An 11,915-nucleotide genomic window follows, 5' to 3' on the forward strand; every position below is an offset into this window, starting at 1 on the left:
TCTTCTGTTCCAGCATGTACAAGTACCCAGGAAGCTTCATGTATGAAAACTCAGGCGTACCCCTAGCATACGTAAGTCCCATCTCCCTGCACCTCCACGCCTTCACATAACTCATACTGATACCATAGTTGTCAAACATGTCCCTCTGTATGTCTTTAGCCTTGTACTTAGTTCCATCTTGAGTGTACTTCCCCTTAATAAGGTGGCCAACTACCCATGGTGCTGCTTGACGGTGATCTGAACGTCTCGCATTCAAGTTACATGTGTGTTCATTGTGAAATACAGTGACCTCAAAGTTGTCAGAATGCATCTTCTTCCTCCCCCTCAATCTCCATTTACAATCTGGAGCCTTGCATGTAACGTACAACACATCAGGGGATGACTTCTTCACCATCCACTCAAAATTGTTATTAAGTACAAACCTACCCACTACTTGTCTCAGTTCTTCCTTGTTTTCATAAAAATTACCAAGCTCTATCACCCCTGCTTCCTTACTTTGTAAACAAGTAGTTAGCTCATGATTTTCCATTATATCTTCCTTTGTCCACATGGGAGCTTTGAACTTGGTACAAACTTCAAAAGAGGAGAACGTTGAGAAGGTTGCATGACGAGCATGTTCTTCAGTTCTGCCTTGTCGACTACTGCTAGTTCCAGGTGTAGTGCGATTTTCACTATGAGGTTGTCGTTCTCGCTGTGTACCTTGGTTACTCGGTACACACTCTAACCTCAACGATGGTCCCGCTACGGCTTCATCGACTGCCAAATCATGTTCATCGTCCATATTCAAATCTACAATAGGATTGTTATTGTAGAAGGTTGTATCGAACTCTTCAAACTGATGAAATCCTGTCGCTTCTTGTTCTTGCCCTACATTGGTCGGAACCTCTAAATTGGTCGGAACCTCCTCATTCACACCAATCCCAACATCTGTTTCGGGAACGCAAGACCCTACCACACTTCGAGGGAAAGGATTAGTAGGCGACGTAGGCTCCGAATTCCCAACTTTTCTCACCTTGGTCACGAATAATGGCATAAACTCTGTATTTGACATTGTTGCCCTCATCTCTAAGAACGTTCTCAGTTGGCGTTCTCTCTTAATAACCTCTGGCGCAACCATTTTACCCTTCATGTACAAGGAACAAATCTCCAACTTTAAATCATACGCTACCGGATCAACTTCCAACTCTTCATATAAAATTTGTCGCAGTTCTTGTAGGGTTGTCTCAGTTGTAACTGTCAACGTCAAGCTGCTATTTGCTTTGTAGATCCAATTATAATTCTCACATAACCAAACACCATCGTACGATACAACAAGGAACACTTTCTCTCCTGCAATTGCAAACCAAAAAAACAAGGTGAGTAAAGGAAAAAACACCCAAAAAAAATAAAAATCGACATCCCATCGATATCAATCGACATAATGTCGATAACCACAACAGCAGAAATTATGACACTAATTGTCGACATTGTGTCGACATAATATCGACATAACGTCGACAACCACACCAAGCATGCTCGCTATCGATATAACGTCGACACACCATCGACATTCAATCGACAAACACACTATGCATGCTTTTCTTGTTTTACAGTTACACATTTAATGTTAATAAATTTTACCTACGTTCCCAACAACCCTTCCCAACTGACACGTTGCATGTCAGACACGTATCCTATCGACAAGCTATCGACATGACGTCGACATGGTATCGACAAATAAGTTAGCAGTGTCACTAAATTGGCATGTTGTCGACAACATATCGACATTGTATCGACATTCAGTCGACAAATACACAATTTCATGCGTTTTACCTGTACAGTTACACATTTAATGACCATTTAATTTTCCTACATTCCCAACATGTTTACTGCTCTATAAAAGCAAATCCCTTCCTTATTCATAAGTGCTCTTGTCTTCTACTTCTCTCTTACTCTTAAAAATTTCTCTTATTCTTAAGTTCTAAATATGGCGCCAAGAAAGAACAAAGGCAAATTCCCCATCTTAACTCCTGAAGAGCTGAAGTAGGAGCCTGATGTTGGCATAATTACTCCTGAAATGTAGAAAGTTTTTGACGCCCAAAGAGCTTTTGAAAGAGAACGATGTGGGAACGAGTTCAGGTTCAGGCAACTTGAAGCACAGTTTTGCAAAACTGGTGTATGGCCGGCTCCACCACCAGGGTTCCCCGAAGGATGCCGTTGTTACAAACTAGGCATCTTTAACGGTAAATCGGTGAAGCCTGGAACATTATGCAAGTATTGCAAGGCTCACCCACAAGCCAAAGAATTTTAAAAAAAATAATTTGTTATGTTATGGCTTGTGGTGAGTTTTATTTAATGTTTGTTTTTTTTTTATGAACTTTATTTTCTGTTTTTTTTAATGTTTTTTTATGTTATGTTTTTATGTTATTTTATTTTATGTTATTTAAATGTTATGTTATGTTTTATTTATGGTTTTCTTCAACTTGCATCGACATTTTGTCGACATGGTGTCGACAAAATATCGACAATTTCTCAAAAAAGATAAATGCTTTCTGTCGACATGCTGTCGACAAACTGTTGAAAAAATGTAAATAATTTTTGGTTACTTAATGTCGACAACATGTCGACATTATGTCGACATAACGTCGATAATGGTCGTCACTGACCTTTCCTTATGTAATCATCGACAAACCATCGACAAATTATCGATATATCATCGATAACACTGGAAAACCCAGAATTTGACTGAAAACCGGATGTGGCAGATCTCAACAATTTCAGACCAAAAAACAGCAGTTCCAACAAATAACACACATATAACAATTTTAAACTACATAAAGTCAAACAAAATGCTTAAAACACAACTTACCCATTATAATGGTGTAAGATTCTTGAGTGATATTGGGTTGTGCTTCGGTTTTCCACCAACACCCACCGAGAAACAACCATTCAAGAGGGAAGAGAGAGAGGGACGGACGAGAAAGAGGGAAATTTTTGAGAACTTTTTTCACTTTTTTCTAGAGAGAGAGAGAGTGGTGCACGAGAGAGAGGGAAGAGAGAGAGAAAGACCAATTTTATTTTATTTTTTTTTTAAAAAAAAGGGTAAAATGGGAAGTTCATGTAATCAATGGACTAAATTTGTACAAATTAAAAGAGGGTATAAATTTTGATATGGCTTGTATTATTAAGGCCAAAAAATGAAATTTCCCTAAAATAATATGGAATATTAGAAAAAGAGAAAAAAAGTTAAGAGAAATAAAATAATATGAAATAAAACTAATCCTGATTTAAATGTATAACGCTTAGTAATTTAAGATAAATAAGATTGGTTATATACTTAAATTAAATAAATTATCATATATTTATAAATAAAATATAGTTAACGTCTCTCTAAGTAATTAATCCTTTTTATTAATCAAAATACAATCATATATCAATAACATCAGTAGAAGAATTGATGTTCACTACCAAACAAAAAAGAAGGACTTGTTTTTGTCCTTTGTGATCTCTCTATCTTTTTTTTAATGTATTATTTATTTATTTATTTATTTACTAATTTTTTTTACTTTTGTATTTTTAAAATTGTTATTTTTTATTTAATTTATCTTTTATTTATTTGTTATTTTTTTATTTAATTAAATTTTTTAATTTATCTTTTTTTAATGTATTATTTATTTATTTACTATTTTTTTTTACTTTTGTATTTTTTAAATTGTTATTTTTTATTTAATTTATCTTTTGTTTATTTGTTATTTTTTTATTTAATTAAATTTTTTAATTTTTATTTATTTGTTATTTTTTTTTTAATTTTATGTAGAACTAAACGAATCACATGCAAATTTTTTCATACACCTTCGGTCGTTTTTAAGAATTTTAAAAATCATGTATCATCTATAAAGATTTTATACCTCAACCTCTTCATTAATTGGGTCGTCGACAACAATATTTTTTTTTTCTATTGTTTTCTTTTATTTTTTATTTTTTATGAATGATATTTTTTCTATTATTTTTTAAAATGATATTTTGTACTATATTTTTTTTGCTCATAAAATATTTTTTATTTTTTTAGTAGTGATTTTTTCTTTTTAATTTTATAAATGATCTTTTTTTTTCTTTTCAATATCATGGAAAATGGATACGTTGACATTTTTCTTATTAATTACATATTTTTATTTATTTTAATTAGAATTTTAACTTTTGTTTAAATATACATAAATTCTTAAGCTTTTTTTAATTTTTTATTTTTATCTTATTTATACTATCTATATATAGTTAATTGTTAGTAGTGTTTATATATATATATATATATATATAAATAAATAGTGGTTTCTCATATTATTTTTTAAATCAAAAGTTATGAGACCCGATATTAAAATGCATCGATAACGGTATGCCACATCTTTCAGTGCTTGGCACCTCCCTTAGCATTTTACTTATTAATATGTACATATCTTTGTTCACTTTAATTAAAATTTTAATTTTTTGTTTAACTATACATAACTTTGTAAGTTTCAAAATTTTTAGTTCTATTTTATTTTTTGTCTTATTTATATTGTCAATAATTAATTATATTTATTACTACTTTTTTTATAAATTTATTTAGTTGTTTTTGTTTTATGATATATATGTATAGGATGTATTATATTTTAGTATTAAATGTTGAATTAAATATATTATTTTTGTTGAAATAAATTAAGTAATTTAATTAGTTAGATAATTGCAATTAAAATTTCTTCAAAGTTATAAGTAATTTTATATAGTAAAATTTATATAGGAGTCTGTATGATGATACTTGAGTATAATAATATTTTCTTTAAAATATTTTATGTTTATTTTTTATATATATTACTTTTCTGCATATAGATTATTTGTAAATATTTTTAGAAAATTTAAGAAAAAATATAATTTTATCTTGAAAATCAAATAACTATTGGTTGGTAAAAATATTTTATTATTTAAATTATTATAAATCTAAATTTTATATTTATTTTCCTAAAGTTCTTGTTTTTATTTTTTTTTTTATATTTTCTGAAACTTAATAAGATTATCTTAGTAATTTGATTTTTTTGTTTACTATATTTGGAGTTGTGTGTTTTATTTTTGTTTTTACCAATTATTAATATTTATCCTTTTCCTCTCTCTTTTATTAATCTCTTTTTTTTTTCATTTTTTTTAAATCTCTCATTTTTTACACCATTTGCTTTCTTAAAATACCGTTTTTAAGTCTTTTGTACATTTTTTAATTTTTCTTCTTATTTATTAATTAGTAAATATATAATAGTGTAAAAAGTATATGAGTATATATATAGTATTAATCTTTTTTGTGTTGTTATTACTTTTTTTTATAAATTTTTGTTAGTTATTATTTTATTTTCTTATAAGGTTTCCTTATTAGTAGATAATAGTAGAAAAAATAAGATGAACTTACATTTAGATAGTGAAGAAAATACCATACTTATATTCTTGTTTAAATATATATTTTTTAATAATTATTTAAATATAATTAATGAAAATAAAAAATATGATTATAACTCATATATATTGACGGGTATTAAGTCCCACGTACTTCCTACCTAGTAAATATATATATATATACTAGCAAAAAGTTACGTGCAAGGCACGTATACTAAATTTTATGCCAGTTTTTTTTTTATGTTAGTTGAAAGTGATACAATTAAAAATTAAAGAAAAAATATTATTAGTTATTAGGTGAGATTATTATTATGTGTATCTAAATATTATAATTTATAATGTTGTCAATTAAAAGTGAATACCGAATGCAATATATTAATGTTTAAGAAAGCTTGATGATTTAAATATGTTTTTAAGTTAATCCAAAAATAAATTAAAAATTGATGTTCCAATACTTAAAGAAACATTACTTAAATGGGTATAAGATAAAAAGAAAATTAAAAATCAATCTCTAAATTATTGATAATTGAAGATAGCATTTGTCCAAAAATTGTAGATAAGAAAACTAATGATAGTCATTGGTGGATTTCAATCTTCATTTGCTTCGATAGAGACAATATTGTAATTTTTGTATTTTGCACTTTTTATTCTAACCGGGTCCGCATATATTTGGATTGACCATTTTTTCGTTGATAAATTGAATATGGTAGTGTCGACAGCGGCGGTGTTCCTGCCAACCGTGATGTATTTTCATTTAAAATGATTAGACATGGTGTGCATAGCTTATTTAATTAAAAAAATCAACTTATGAAAGACATGTAAAACTATTTTATTTTTTTAAAATTACACCTCTGCAGTATATTTCATTAGTTAGGCAGCAGTACACGAAAAATATTTTTTCCACAATATCTGCGAACGTGACAGCAGATAGGCTCTTTGTATTGTCATCAAGTTTAACATATGTTATAGCACTATAAAATGCATAATAAGATTGTTAGTATTTTTTTTTTGTTATTTTAACTTAATTTCAATAACATCATATGTTTTTTGTAATATACCGTGGTGTAGGAAATCCTTCTTAGCCGCATGTTGGCTTGTCACATATAATTTTTTTCATTGCGATTGTATAAATCTATTTTTTTATGACATGCGTCACATGACATGTAATAAAAACTCTGGACAATATCAGTTATTTTTATTGCCGCCTCAATCCAAAAATATTTTTTCTATATCCAAAATAAATGGTGTTAATAATAGTAAGATATTGAAAAAAAAGTTTTATAAAGTAAATATTGTAGTAGTCTTTACCTCATTCAGTTGTAGATTTTTTTTCAACTCTGAAATTTGGATATTAGTCACTATTTCTCTAGTATATTTAATTGTGCTTCTAATTTATGAGCACGTGATCAAAAACAGTGCTGTAATGTACTCTCTGATTTATTTTTACTTTTTTTTTTGTTTTGCATCTAATGCCTCAGGTTTAATTATGATAAGTTTTGGTGGGTTTTAGTAAATATTTTTCTTTTTCTGGTTTGCATTAATAGCTAGAACATGGAGAAATTAATAAGATTATCATTCCTTTTTGTCGCACCATGTACAAAGCAACATAATTATAATAATGTTTTAAGTTGCTTTTATTTTTATTTAACTGAAGACGAAATTATAAATTTTGTGGCTTCTTAATTATATTGTATGTGCTAAAATATAACTTTTTGGATTTTATAGGATTTATTTTATTATATAAAAATAAAAAGTGATCCATAAATTTCTCATAAACTATTTTATTTTTAATAATAAATTATTTTATTTTTAATATAAATAAAAAGTCACCCATGAATTTTTCATAAACCAAGAATTCAGTTATATAGGCACACTTTATATAGAATAGATATATGTTGTATGGAAATGATCAAATTGGCTTTTCTAGTTGTGAATTTGCATGGAATGTATTTGGAAATATTTGACAAGAATTATTGATGTGAGTATATATAAAGTACTGTGCACCATATAATATCAATTTGCTTCAACTTATTTGAGTTTTGTTTTTATCCCAAAATATAATAATGTACTTAGATTTTTCTATCATATTATACATGTATTTATTATAAAATAATTAGTCGACGGTTGGTAATGGATTTTATCTAAGAAAGAGTTTCGTATTTCTCTAATATACGCATGTGCCAATTAAAGAAAATTTTATCTTCGGTAACCACATTATACTCTTCACTTTTAACATTCTAGTATATTTATCTAACGGCATTTTTTTGTTTAATAGAATATACTTTAAAAATAAAAGAATATTCTGTTAAATTTAACGTTAATAGGTTTGATCTTCCGTTAATAAATAAACCCAATAATTAAACTCAAAAAATTAAACAATCTTTTTTTAAATTAAAAAAAAAAATCATCTTATCCACATATTTCTCTAACAAAACATATATCCCCATTTTGACATCTCTCTAAATAAAATCATCTTAGCCACATATCTCTCTAAAAAAAATCATCTTTTTTTTAAAAAAAATTTGATTTTTTTTTTGTTATTTTTTTTTTTAAATTTACACGATTTTTTTGATGAATTATTACGCTTTAGCTTACAACTTATACATTTGAATTTCAATTTCAAAATTTCAAAAAATTTAAAAATAAACCCAAAAAATTAAACAATCTTTTTTTGAATTAAAAAAAATTATCAATATAAAATTTAAACTCGATATTAAAAAATACATTTTTTTTTCTAGAAATATAAAGCTACAGATTAATTTCATTAACCATCATCAATATAAATATTCAAGTATGAATAAATCAGAACAATTCACAAATAAATATTCACGTATTTCAATAAATTCATAAACAAATAAATCAGAACAATTCAAAATCTCAAATAAAAAACTTACATAAAACTAATATTTACGTGGCACGCCACGTAACTCTCATCTAGTATATATATATATATATATATATATATAAAAAGTTACGTGCACGTATACTACGTATTATATTAGGTACTTTCTACTTTATTAAATATAATACCATAAATAATTGAAAAAAAAAATATTATTAGTTATTGTTTAAAATTATTTACATATATCCAATTAATGAATAATAGGATTACAAATTAAAAGTAAATATTGAATTAGTGATTTTAATTTAATAAATTTGTATTACGCTTGAAGAAATCTCGATGATTTAAGAATAATTACTCAAAGGTAAAGGTAAGCATTTTTAATTAAACAAAAAGCTCCTTGTAAAATTGAAACCCAAATAGCAAAATAAATTTAAATCTAATCACAAACAATCAAGTAAATCCTCAGTGAAAATAATTAGTAGATATATATCCAATTGGAAGGGGCCACCATATTTTGAACCCCCTATTTATAGCATCCCTAGAAGAGCATATCTCCACAAAAATATATATACCCTTTAATACATATAATGTAGGGAGACAAATACACAAAACATGTAACAAAAATTATGAATGGAAGCCTAACTATCACATATCAAATTTTATCTCATAAATATAGTTTCAAATACTTAATAAAATCTAAAAGGAGCCAAGATAAAAATACTGTGAGCATCATAGAGGTTATCATCAGTTTCTTCGTTTATATAGTTTAAGGCTCGCATCCGATTTTGCTACAAGCAGGTTAAAAAATATAATTATACATATTAGCAAAACTATCCCACAATAAGAGTTATTATTAATGATCAAGCATTACAATTAAGTATCACTATCAGATGTATATGTCTTAAGAGGACCTAATGAAATATATAGTTAATCATAAACTATCAATCTTGTGGGAAGTGTGAAAGTTGTGATTATTAAAAATGCATATGAACCTAAAATAATGAAACCAAGTTCATGAAGATAAAAATTTTATTGCTATTCTAAGGAAATTGAAGCGTATCAAGATCTCCCTTATAGTTTCTTCAAATTAAAAAGATCAATACAGCCAATCCCCTTAAGAGACTCATAAAGGGTGGGCAATATGGATAAATATTTGAAGTAAAAACTCTTAAATGTCTCTTGCTTGAACAAAGTTTCCTAGAAAAAGATAACAAATAAATAAAAATGAAATGCATATAACGATAAATCGCTAATTGTTAGTTTATTTTTAGTATTAATTTTAGATTAATTTTAATATATTTTTAATTTAGTTTAAATCATGTTTGGAGCATTTTTACGCTTGTTATCTTTTATTTTTGCAGATTTAAAATAAAAGAAGATTAGAAAAATATCAGAGGAAAAAGATAGGAAAAAGATAAAAATATCTCACAAAAAGATGATATTTAAACTAGAGAAACTTGTGCAAGAAAATAAAGCTAACACTTCAAACCTGAATACGACTATGTTCTGATTAGATTTTAGAAAAAGTCGAAACATAAAAATTCTAGATCACTCTTTTATCTTTCCAGAACATCTTGAATCGTCCAATTCTGAGTAATATCAAGAGAGTTATGGCCAAAAAACTATCAGTTGACGCAGCAGAAAAATCACCTCCTCTTCTAATCCTAAGAAAAATAGGTTTTCTAATCCTAAGGAGGATAGGTTTTTTCTCTTCAGCAATTTTTATCTTATTTTATCATTTTTTGGCTATATAAAAAGTGGACTTCAATAGTTTTGGTCACGCAATTTTAGAGGGAAAAAGGAGTACAAATTTCAGAGACAAAAGTCAATACTGGAGACATTCTGCAGAGGGTTTTCAGCATTATTTATTCTCTATCTTCTTTTCTTTCTTAAAGTTAATATGTGTGATTTCGCTTTCATGAACATGTGTAGCTAAACACTTTATTAGGGTTACATGGATATTGTTTGATATTGCTTTATGGTATTAATATGATTTATTTTCCCCCAATTTCTATGTATTCTATTTCATTCGTGAAAAACCGTGTTTTTGCAAAATGTAAGTTATATATAAGAAAATACAAAACTGTAAGCATTTGCAGAAGCAGAAAGTAATTCTGCTACAACAAGACAAAACTGACAGAATATAAAATATTAGCAGAAAAATAAATAACTTGACACAAGAGATTTATACGTGGTATCAGTGTTCTCCCGAACACTCCTAGTCCACGGGGCGACACCCAGAGAATGAAATCAATTAATAAAGTATCAAAATTACAAAGACAATTGACTTAAACAAGTTTAGACTCCCTCTAAAGTATTGCTGAAATCCTTTGTAATCCACTTTATGAATCTGACTTCTTGAAACACCTTCAAGCCCGAACTCCCTTCGTCTTTGAAGTGTGAGTGCTTACTTCCTCCCGAAGTAAGGCTTCAACAAGTCTTCTCCCGAAGACCAAGTGCTTACTTCCTCCCAAAGTAAGGCTTTATGAAGTCTTCTCCCGAAGACCAATCTCTTGTTCAGTCAAGTAGTTCTTCACAACCTCTAGGACAGAGTAAGAACAGAAATAAACAACTAGAACCTAGATGAACAACTAGGCTCTCACAAAACAAAGAAACACTCTTCTCTCAAAAAGATAAATGCAAAAAATGATTAATGGAAGAGCTAATTCGAATGGTTGCTCTCTAGGCTCTATTTATAGAACATAGAAACCAAAGAGGCAACCACAAGTTCGAATCTACAGCTGTACAAAACCTTTCCTAAGAAAACACGATATGCTACATCAGAATCGGATGCTGACGTAGCAGATCTGACCAGAAACGGGAAACTTGCTAAAATCGGGTCCGATCTTCTATCAATGCTTGATTCCTGCCAAAAACAGATTAGATATTCTGATTGTATCAAGATATTATCGAAACCAATAAGGAAAAGGCAATAATCAAAGTTTCCCTAAAAAAGACAACTTTCCAAAATAGAATTCCTTCTCTTTTGAGAAGATTTCAACAAAGGAAAGTTCAGCTGAAAGTGCAACTTTCCAAACAAGGAAAAGAGCAACTACAATCCGAATTTATAAGGCAAGAAATCGAATATTAATGCATAGCAATCTTACCATAAATTGAAAAATTATTTTGTCAACTAACTTGTCGAAAAAGGACTTTACAATCTCCCCGTTTGGCACTTTAGATGAACAAAATAATATTTAACATAAAGTACCTGCAAGGCAAAGTTAGCAAGAGCAAAAGATACTACTCCCCCTGAGTAACACAATCGAATATCATAAAGAAACTAAAAACAGGCTAACTTTAAAAGATATGTTCACAAGTACTAACCAACCACAACTCCCCCTAGAAAAAGGGTCTAGAGTTGATAAAAACAAATTGAATGCTCAATACAATGCACATTAATTAAAAAATATTTTGAGAACTAAATTGCCAAAAAAGGACCTAACAATCTCCCCCTTTGGCACTTTAGATAATCAAAATATTATTAATTAACAAACACCTACAAAACAAAGTTAGCGAAACAAACATAAAAGCTCCCCCTGAGAAGCACAACATTAAACAAAAATAAATAGCTAACTTTGACCAAAGACGAACACAAACACAAACACAAACACAAACCTCAACTCCCCCTAGACAGTTGTGTTGGAAATTCTTTTACCAGGATCTTAGATCTACTCAC

Source organism: Cannabis sativa, chromosome 7, assembly GCF_029168945.1.
Source record: "Cannabis sativa cultivar Pink pepper isolate KNU-18-1 chromosome 7, ASM2916894v1, whole genome shotgun sequence".
NCBI classification, from domain to species: domain Eukaryota; kingdom Viridiplantae; phylum Streptophyta; class Magnoliopsida; order Rosales; family Cannabaceae; genus Cannabis; species Cannabis sativa.